This window comes from Asparagus officinalis, chromosome 5 (assembly GCF_001876935.1).
Source record: "Asparagus officinalis chromosome 5, Aspof.V1, whole genome shotgun sequence".
NCBI lineage: Eukaryota > Viridiplantae > Streptophyta > Magnoliopsida > Asparagales > Asparagaceae > Asparagus > Asparagus officinalis.
The window spans coordinates 49,697,211-49,708,808 of record NC_033798.1 but is presented as its reverse complement, the minus strand read 5'-3'; positions in this window follow the sequence as shown (position 1 = coordinate 49,708,808).

The following is an 11,598-nucleotide window of genomic DNA, read 5'->3' as shown; positions in this document are numbered from 1 at the left end:
AAAATAATGAAAAATTAAGAATAAAAAGAAAATTCAAGAAAGTAAGAGATGGAGGATTCAATTAAAGATATGAGAAATCTAGAATTGAATCCACTAGCTTATTTCAATTATAAATTATAAATTATTCTCTTTGTATCGCATTTTACTTTAGATTTATTAAGCATAGACTATCAAACCATTTAAGGAAAGTATAACCTATCAAATTATCATCTAAGTAAAATTAATATTCATGGAAAGAACAATAACTAGATAGTAATTATAGAATTCATAAGCACAACATATCAAACCACATAAGATAAGCATAGATTATTAAATTCTTTTTCTACCAATTAGTTCTCTAGTTGATTATCCTACTCATGATTATTTTAAGTGCAAGAGAATAATTCTCACAAATTATAAAAGAAATAAAGCTAGTTTCATGTAATTTCTAGAGTTTCCATAAGTATTAATTCCAAATCTTAGAAAAAAGCAATTCCCTAGAGGGTTCTAGCCTCAAGGTGAATCTAAGAAAAAAAATAACAAAAAAATAAAAACTAATCTCAAGAGGATTCTAGCCTCAAAGCGAATAGTACAAGAAAATAAAATCTAAACTACAAAATAAATTATAAGAATCTAAACTACAAAATAAATTGCAAGAATTAAATGTGAGAAAATAAATCTACTCTACAAATTAAAGGTGCAAAAATAAAATAATAACAAGGAAATAAATCTACTCTACAAGACATTAATGTAAATCTAAGCTGCTAAGCAAGAAGAAAAGAAATTCTACAAAGAAATAAAAAATAAAAGAGAAAATTAACAGTACAAGCGGGGTTAGCCTCATAAAAGGAAACCTTCAAATTGATCTTCATTTTTTTATCTTCATCTTTATCATCATCATCCAATAAAGAGAAGAAAAATATAAAAAAGTAAAAAATTCTTTTATTAATTACAACAAAAATTACAAATTTGGAAGGTCTTCTCAATTAAGAGTAACCCTCCTCTCCAAATGGAGTTATAAAATTTTTCACACCCTCAACCCCTTACTCTCTCCCTTACCTAAAGCAATGAATGAGAGCTATTGGATTAGACTTGAGCCCCAAGCTAATCAATTTTAGCCCTTAAATCATAACTGCACGTGGTATCGATACAGGTATCGATACGGGTATCGATACAGGTATCGATACGGGTATCGATACCGGTATCGATACGTCGATACAGGTATCGATACGGGTATCGATACCGGTATCGATACGGGTATCGATATTGCTATCAAAAATCTGACTTCACAGGTAGCTTTGTCTTGTCAAGATAGATGATTTTTATATATTATATGTTAAATTCCGCCTTCCAAATTGGGAGATATCGTCCTTTCTTTGCGGCCAACCATCTTGAATATAATTTATTTTCATATTAGATTTTTGATTTTCTCCGACTTCTACAGGCTACTCGGCTTAATTCTGTGCTTCAATAAAAGGTTATAAAATGAGGAAGTTAGAGTCTTTTAGGCTTTTATTCATTATTTCTTCATTAACCAGTAAATTAAGATAAAAATAATAATTAGTAGTATATTGATTTATGTAAAATAGATAATAAGGATATAAAATTATAATAAAAATGTGATTATCAGGTATCAAAGTCCATCACCTATGATCGTGATTCTAAGTTCTTATTCCATTTTTGGAGGACCTTGTGACAACGATTCAATACTTCACTTAAATTCAATAATGGTTACCACCCTTAAACGGACGACCAAACTGAAGTGGTAAACCGTACTCTCAGTATCCTTCTCAGATTCATCTCTAGAGATGGTCCGAAGTAGTGGGATCTTTCTTTGGCACATGCTGAATTTATTTATAATTATATGGAGAATTGAACTACAAGCAGGGCTCCCTTTGTGATTGTAAGGAAGGCTTCTGAACCATTATATTGATCTAGTTCTACTGCCTAAGCTTCCAGAATAGAGTATTCTTGTAGATCATATGGCCGAGAAGATACGTCCTATCCAACAGAAAGTGAAGGAGAAGATAGAGAAGTCTAATGCTAAATATTAGGTGGATGATGATTGACATAGGAGGAAGAAGGTGTTTGAGGATTCATGAATATTGTTATGGTGTTTACTCACCCAAGATATGGGTATTTGCAAAATGATACAATCATAGCCCTGGCAAACTGACCTCAACCAACTTAGTGGCACAAGCCTAACAGAGGCCTTGACCTCGTCGACTCATCAAGTCGACATTCTTTCAGGCTGACATGAAAGGCAGGACCAACCAACCCTATCGTTGAAGATGACCCACCAAGGGCACTCGACCACTTACTTGACAACTCACGAAGACGACTTGATGGATATTCTCTGCTATCGACTAAGTAAGGGCACTCGACCCACCAAGGGCACTTGACCACCTCGGATAAGCCTTATCCATATTCTAGCCTGATGGTCTCCATGACTTGTCAGCTTCCCACATGCCTTCTGTCATACCCTCAATCACTTCCCGAAAAATATGGAGACACTCTCTCTCGTGCCAAAGTGACTTCCCCTTCAGTCGCCAGCCGATACCTGTAAAGCGATGGATGAATCAGCCTGCTAGCGTGCCTTCTACCATGCTCTTAATCACATCCCGAAAAATCAAAGACACCCTCTCCCGTGCCGAAGTGACTTCCTTCCAATCGCCAGCCGACACCTGTTATGCGAGGAATGACTCGGATCTTAGCCTGCACTTCACCACCACTTCCCGTGCTTAGCTAGAAGTGACCCATTTATCCTCATGATGGACATATATACAGGTATACTCCTAACCTTACAAGAGGGGGGCTCGATCTAAGGCTGGCTCACTTTCCCTCTCCCTCTCTCTCTCTCTCAGAAAGAAAAAGAACACAATGTTCTTCATCTACACAGAGGAACACACATAGATCCTCTGTAAGGACACATTGCCACCTTAAGAATCACACCGGTTCCTGACCTTCCCCTTCCCCACTTAGGTTTCACTAACTTGACCGTCGGAGGAACCACAGGAGAACCGATCCCCGCCCTCACACGAGTTCGTCTTGTCTGTGCAGTGTAGACTTCAGCCCCCTATTCAAGAACCAGACATAAAGTTAGAGAAGGAAGTGGACCCTTCGTCAATCTCCTCTACCTCATCCCGATGAAAACCCAGGAGGAACCGATTTAGTCCTGGATTAGAACCGACCCATCCTGGATCTAATTGACTGTTTGATCTGAACCATCAGCAGTTTGGTGCCTACTGTGGGGCTTTTTTTTAGAAGACATGCCAAGTTCGGAAAAAGGGTCTGATTTTACTCACCCTGAAGAACAACATCAGAGTTGCATCATCCAAGCTAAATGAAGTCAGGAGTTATATCATTCAAGCTAAAGAGGGTTACCTTTGGCTAAGAGGAACTAACATAGGCATAGTCCTCGAAGGCCTCAGCGACTTTCTGGGGAGTGTTTGCCAAATACACCATTTTCTAGATGGTAGAGCAACCTTCAACACACCTAAAAGCCCTCTGGAAGAAGACACACCATAAGGGTGGTTGTCTTTCTTGAAAAAGCAATCCCGGCTTCTAATCGCAGTCACAGAATAACTCTAGCCAGAACACAAATTTTGATCAAGCCAAACATCACTCAAGCTCCAACTGACAATAGCTCATATGAGCATAGAAGCAGTAATTAAGTTTGTGATAGGAGTCTCAGACCATGAGAATTCTTTGAAGGGAGATCCCATATCAGGGATGAGATTACGGGAAAAGCTTATGGCTTATTAACTAATTGTCTTCTCAGGAAGAACGACCTTGGGCCTTCAACTGACGCCTACACTACTAAAGTCGCCTAAGCCTTTATAGTCAAAATATGTGACCCGCGTGATCCCCATAAGGGAGATTTCTCCATTCACAGCATGGTCCAGCTCCCAGTACTCCCGAAGCTCCTTCAAGATAATCACTACGGTTTGTCATTCCTAGGGAGTACAATACTGGCTGGTGGATTCTCTCCCTAAGAGAATTTTTATCACAAAAGATATCATGTAGCTTCTGATCATTCCCCCAACCCTCACAAACTCGACCAGGAAAACGCCATTCAACATAATTCATGGCGTTTGGGCTGTTCCTTTTGCTAAAAGATAGCATGCCAACCTTCCGCCTTCAAGGCCTTACTGAAGATTCGAACTCAAAGGAATCTTGGCTAATGAGATGGCAAATAGAGTTTTGACTCATCTTTATTTATCAATGAGTTGTTTGCTATGGTAAAAGCAAAATCCAACTAAAGAGTTTCTATATTGGCGACCTCATCCACTACAAAACTGCCTTTGAAATAGAGACAAGGCAAGATTACACAAGTGGTTCAACACCCTTGAGCATCAGATGTCTGCAACAGATACTTTCCATAATCATGTAAATTTCAGTACTAATGAAACCTTATCAAATATGAATTAACTCTTATCTCGCAGGGATCAAGCCTTTACTAGGGCCGAAGACCTAGTCAACTTCCATAAGTTCTAGACATTCGACTTCACTGTCGAATTTCAAGCCCTTGGTACCTCTTCAGGATAAACCTAAGGTACAACCCTATGGTCAACTCTCACAGTCATCACTCGACCATACGGGGATTCTGAAGACCTAGACACCTAACCTTACGGTTGTCATTCAGCCTCAAGGCTGCCAAAGATCTAGTCAACTCTCAGAAGTTCTAGGAAGTCGACTCCTTAGTCGAATTACAAGCCCTTGGCACATCTTCAGGATAAACCCAAGGCACAACATATGGTCGAATCCTCCAGTGCTACTCGACCATCATGGCTATTTAAAAACTCGGGCATCCAAATAAGTCTTGGGCAACCCAGCCTCAGGGTTGGCATGTCAACAAGCCCTTTGTACCTCTTCAAGATAAACCCAAAGCACAACCCTATGGTCGACTCCTACAGTCACCACTCGACCATACGGGGATTCTGAAGACCTAGGCACCCAACCTTAGGGTTGTAATTTAGCCTCAAGTCTATCAAAGACCTAATCAACTCTCAAGAGTTCTAGGCTGTCGACTCCTTAGTCGAATTACAAGCCCTTGGTACCTCTTCAGGATAAATCCAAGGCACAACATATGGTTGAATCCTCCAGTGCTACTCAACCATCAGGGCTATATAAAAACTCAGGCATCCAAATAAGTCCTGGGCAGTCCTTGGCATCTTTTTAGGAATAAACCCAAGGCATCAAGCCTATGGTCGACTCCTACCGTCATCACTCGACCATACGGGGATTTCGAAGACCTAGGAACCTACATAAGACCTAGGCACCCAACTTTAGGGTTATCATTCTGCCAAAAAGGTATTCATGTCATCTTGCATAAGCCTAAGGTATGAATATTAAGTGTTTGGCCAATACTTAATTGGCCTAAAAATTTAAGCAGTAATCTGTCAAGTTCTGATCAATTAAACGCTCAGCCAAAATAAGGCATCAGGTGAACTAGCTGTCATAAGCCCCCAGTATAGGTCGACGCATTACAACTTCAGCTAACATTTTAGTGCTTAATATGAAAAAAGATACAAAGTTAAGAAAATATAAACAATGAAGGTAAACTCAAGAATGGAAACAAAAGTTGATTTTTATTCAATAAGAGGAAACCTCATTACAAATTTCTCCAAAAAAAAGAGAGAAATGCAGGTCTTCAGAGCTCTCGACCAGATCCGGGAGTTGGACTTGGTGGTCTCTTGGCGGTAGCAGCTACAGAAGATTCCCCAGAGACCCCAGCAATAGGCAGAACCTCATCATCACTCGCTGATAAATCATGCTCGCCTCCACTCTTCTTGACATCCTTCAATAGATTGAGACAACAGGAGACGCGAAAAGGATAAAAGCGGTCTGGAGAAGGATGAGAACTATGAGGCAGTTGAAAAGCGAAGTAGTCGACTCCGGCCTTACATGCCAAAGCCACTTCAACCCTTCCCAAGAGGCCATGACGCCAGTCGTTGACCACCTTCTTTTTACGCTGCTCTGAATCTAGACAAATGAGTTTGTCCTCCAGTTCCTTGACAAGGGCTATGGATGCCTGAATCTTTGGCTGCAGCTCCTCGAAGTCCTTCGTCAATTTCTCAAGAGACAGGTGAATTGATCGGGCTTTCGCCTCAGCTACCGCCTTGCAATGCTTCTCGTACTCGACCTCCGCCTGTAGATGAACCATCTCTATTTGAAGATCCTCGATGGTTCACACCTGCTTAGAGAACTGAATTCGAAAGCTTTTCAGGAGCTCTTCCTTCTCATCCAGACTTCGGCACCAAGCACATTCTTTATGAGCTAACTCGGCCTCTAAGGTAGTGACCCTCTTTTCTGCCTCCTCCTTAGCCGACTTCTCCTTTGCCAGCTCTGCTTGCCATTCTAGGGAATGCTCAAGTCGACTGAACAAAGCTTGCTCCAACAAAGTCCCTCGAGCCAAATAGGCTTGGATGGCCTGATGTAAGCCAACACTCAGCATATCCTCCAAAATCCTCTCGCCAGCACTATTCTCCATCTAGGCAGACGGAGTTCCAGCTCTCCCCTCAACACCGTCATCCACCCTAATCAGATCCTTGCCAGGATGGCGAGACAACTCAGGCATAGAACTATGGTCGACAGCATCCTCTTTGACCACTAGGGTCGTTGTCTTCTCGCCATGAGAAGACAAATCTACTAGCCCCACATTTTCCAAGCGGTTAAGCTGAGTAACCATCGGACCCGTTTCAACTGTCTGGGGCCCTATAACTGATCCAATTGGGCGCCGCCTCTTAACCCTTGTCATCCCCCTTAATTCAGAGTCAATTTTGGCTGCTTGCAATATTAAGACAACCACCTCCTCAGTGCTGAGGGCCTCCCTCAGCTTCTTATGAGATCTAGCAGTGGAACTCGACTGCTCGGTCCCTACGTTCCTCTTGTGGTTTTTCACCAATAGAGGAACGAGGTTTGCCCTTGCCTGGAAGCCAGTAGAAGATAAGATCATGGATATTCCCACCGCTTGGAGAGACACATCATCAAATGGAGCATCGCTCTCTCATGGCCCAACATAAGAGCGAACGTTTTCCAGGTCCATCATCTCTAAATCGCTAAGAGTGACTGGCCTCAAAGCGTCCTCATTCACCTCCGGTCAGTCCGAGCTGGCTAAGACAAGTTAAAAATCACCACGATAGTGGTAGAAGTAATGCGGGTTCTTCTCATCCGACCCCATGTTGATCAAATATCTAAGCAATCTCAAGCTTGGTTGAACTCCAACACGGTGGCAAATAATGATGAAAGCCACCACAATCCCCACTACATTTGGATAGAACTAAGAATGAGAGACTCCTAGAGCGGCATGCACCTACCTAATAAAATGATGTAAGGGAGGCCATAAGCCATGCTCCAAGTAGGCTAGGTACAACGACACTCGACTTTCGCCATGGCAATATACTAACTCGCTCATCTCCGGTGCCGCCAGTGTGAAAGTCCAGGGGATATTGTATTGATCATACAACCCCACCGGATTGTCCATATGGACCCTTGAGCAAATGAGTAGAAGAATAGCAAGCCTCCTCACTACGGCCTGAGGTTGAAACTTGAGAGGCCATGGAAGATTTTTCTTAAAAAGCTTGGAGGAATATCAAAATTTTGTTAGAGCAAAAGTTCGTAAAAGAATCTTCTCTGTTAGACCCTAGAGGGGGGGTGATTAGGGTCTTATGCTAATCTAATCCCGATTAAATATCAATTAAAATTATATTGATTAAATTGTTCTTGCAAGAACTATATGAGATGGATATAAACAAGAATGATATGAACAAGCACGAATAAAATATACGCTAAGCAAAACACAAACAAACGATATGTTTATGAAGTTCGGTCACCACGACCTATGTCCTCGCTCCTCACCTCGAGGAGATCTCCACTATCACAATCCGGTTTGGAAGCCAAAACTTCTACACACTCGGTTTACAAGTTTACCAAAAACTTTCACACAACAAACACTATGCAATCACACTTTACACACTAAGTGTAGGAACCTAGCATGTGTCCTCCTCCTTAAGTGCTCGGATGTAACCTCTCCCTAGGTTCGTCAACCGACGCCACTCTTATTGGATTCGACCCCGTCTCACGCCTCACACTTCTCTCAGTGTACAAGTGTATTACAAGTGATACTCACAATAAAGGTTAAATACAATGGTTTGTTCTCGATAACAAATGAGAACGCAATGAAGCTCACTCTCACTAAATCACACACCGCCACCCAGCAATATATAGTATGGAAATATTATAAGCTCAATACAGTGTGTGTGATATCAGTGAATAGAAAATATACAACTCAATAAATATAGCTAAGATATAAAAATGAAATAATAAGCTATATGTAAAATGAGTTAGGAAAACTTCTCAATAGACAAGAAGAATAGTACATGATAGAATTGAAAGCCTCTTCTTATTGTAGGAAACTTCTTTTGAAACAGACTCACGAAATCAGCTTAACAGCTCTTAAACAACTCTTAATCTTTTGTTAAAACTTATTGTAAAAAAAACTCCTTTTTTTGTTGAAAGAGGAAGGCAATGAGGTATTTATACCCACTCAAAATATCAGCCAAAACAAACTTGAAAAGACCAAAACAACCCCAGAAAATCAAATCAGAAAATAGTCGTTGTAAAGCAATTATGAGTTCGGTGGTCGACCGTGAGAAACTGGTGGTCGACCGCGAAGCACAAAAAGGCTGAAAAAGAAATTTAAAAGCTGGCGGTCGACCGCGACGGTCGACCGCAAAAGTCTCTGGATGAGCCACGGTCGACCGTCACGATTGATCGCCATCTAATAAAAGGTAAAATATGAAAGTTAACTACTGGCGGTCGATCGTGGCGGTCGACTGCAAACTGATACATGTCAATTGACAGGTTTTGGGCCGATTTCAAAAATACGTTAAAAATATCAAATTAATTCCAAAATAGTAAAACTTTGGGGAAAGTTTCTAAATAATAAAATAAACATGTTTTGCAAATGAATTTTTGGAAATGCAATTTACGTTTGAGAAAACTCACTATTTTTCTCTCTCTAAGAAAGAAAAAGAACACACAGTTCTTCATCTACCTAGAGAAACACACACAGATCCTCTGTAACGGCACATTGCCACCTCAAGAATCACATCGAATCCTGACTTTCCCCTTTCCCACTCAGGTTTTACTAACTTGATCGTCGGAGGAACTACGGGGAATCCCCGCCCTCTCACCGGTTCTTCTTGTCTGTGCAATGTTGACTTTAGCCCCCCATTCAAGAACCAGGCATAAAGTCGGAGAAGGAAGCAGGCCCTTCGTCAGTCTCCTCTACCTCATCCCAGCAAGGACCCAGGAGGAACCGATCTAGTTCCGGATCAGAACTTTTCCCATCCCGGATCCGAGTTAGTCCACATTCACATTTCATAATTTTAAACAAAGATAAATATGAACACTTTGGTATTCTATTCGATCCGATCGTTTACCACCCCTAGTATCATGTATGTGAGTTTCTATAAACTATGAGGTAATTTCTATGCAGTAAAGCATAACAATTTATGAATTTCATCACTCGGGGGGGGGGGGGGGGGGGGTCTAATTTTGGTAAACTATACTCACAAACAATAAGAAAAAATATATTGTATATATTTTGCAACTATGATAAAAACATTGAAAGTCAATATGTCACTTTACAATCAAATTATAGCTCTTGTAATTATTATAGCTCGCTTATGCAAAATTATAGTTCTTTAATGCAAAGTTATGATCTTTTATGTGGGGGGGGGGGGGGGGGGAATGAGCTCTTTATGAGCAAAGTATAACTCTTTATATGTTTTATAATTCCATGAACAAAAATAAAGCGCAGGGAAACATATTGGTGTATAGGGAAATGTCTAATACAATAAGAAAATACATTATATGTCAGAAACAGCTACAATTAAAATATGTAAGGTTAATGTTTCTTATTTTTTATGACCAAATTTTAACTGTTTATGCATATAATATAGCACCTTATAATGGAAGTATAACTCTTAACACAAATTATAACTCATTATGGATAAAGTATAAATCTTTATTGTTAAAGGGTAACTCTTTTGTGGATTCCGTCACTCTAAGAAAAACAATTAAAAGTTTACCTAAGAAAGAATGGAAATAAAAGTGTCAATTATTTTGTGCAAGAAAATTTTCGGGTACATAAAGAAAAACATTTTATGTGCATAAGCAAACCATAAGAAAAATATGGAAGCTTAACGTCTCCCATTTCTTTTACCAATCAAATTATAATTCTTTATGGCAAATTTTAGCTCCTTATCTGAAATGTATACCTTCGTAATGCAAAGTGTAGCTCATTATTGCCAAAGTATAAACCATTATGAGCAAAGTATATCTCTTTTTTGGATTCCCTCACTCCCAAAAAAATCTGAATTTTGGAATACGTGTAAGAAAATGTTCGGTTACAATAAGAAAATGTATTATATGTCCAAATGCAACTATAATAAAAATATTCAAGCTTCATACGTCATAAATTTTAGTAATTAAATCTAGTTCTTAAAATATTGTAGCTTCCTAAGACATAAGTACAGCTCATTAATGCAAAATATAACTCATTGTTAGCAAAGTATAGATCTTTATGAGCAAAATATAGCACTTTTTGAGCTCTTTCACTCCAAGAAAGAAATTTAAAAATGTAGATTACATATGCAAGAAAAACGTATTACAGGCGTAGATGCAACTAAAAGAAAAATGGAACCTTAAAAGTAATATTATTTAGGTCAAATTATAACTCTTTATGACATGTCATAGCTCTTCATATCAAAACTATAGCTCTATAACACAAAGTGGAGCTCTTTATGAGTAAAGTATAATTCTTTATGCACGAAGTATAACTCTTTATGTGTTTAGTCACTCATAGAAAGAAATTAAAAGTGTGGACAATGAGTTGTTTTACACTGTACGATAATTAACGTATCATGTCATAATGTTGATATGCTTACTTATTTTATTATTTAAATAATCACAAGTTAACACAAATGTACATGGAAACACATATATATAAATAAAGGCAATATAAATAAAGCCACTATTTGAAGAAAACCATAAAGTATATAAATTCCTTCACAAAATGTGATAAACCCAAATGACCATATAGGTGAAACATACTTTTTTTTTTGACTGAAAGACAGGGAGAGATTCCCTGTACGTAAATATATATATAATAAGGATAACCAACAGTTGAGATTACATACTGATAAATAAGTGGAGGAAGAGAAACATAAGGCGAATTGATCGATAAGGAGCGGACCTTGTCGTCACCTATCAGAACAATTCGCCCATGTTTCAACCCACACAAAACAGCAAACTACAAAAAGGAGAGAAAAAAAGAAAAAAGAGAAGTCAACAGAGAGAATGAACATCTGCTGAAACAAACCACAGCAGCAACTCCACCAAAATAGAAAAGATATAGAAGGCTACAAAACAGACGGAAAAGAAGGGGCCCACATATACTGCAGCGAGCTTCTTCACAAGAGCCTGGAACTCCCTTGGAGTACTGTCAGTTAGTTGCTGAGAAGTTATCATCCACCACCGCCTCCATGTGAGTTTGAGCTATCTCCTTGAAACCCAGGTTGATGGCCGCCTCATGCTGCTTGAGCCCAGATT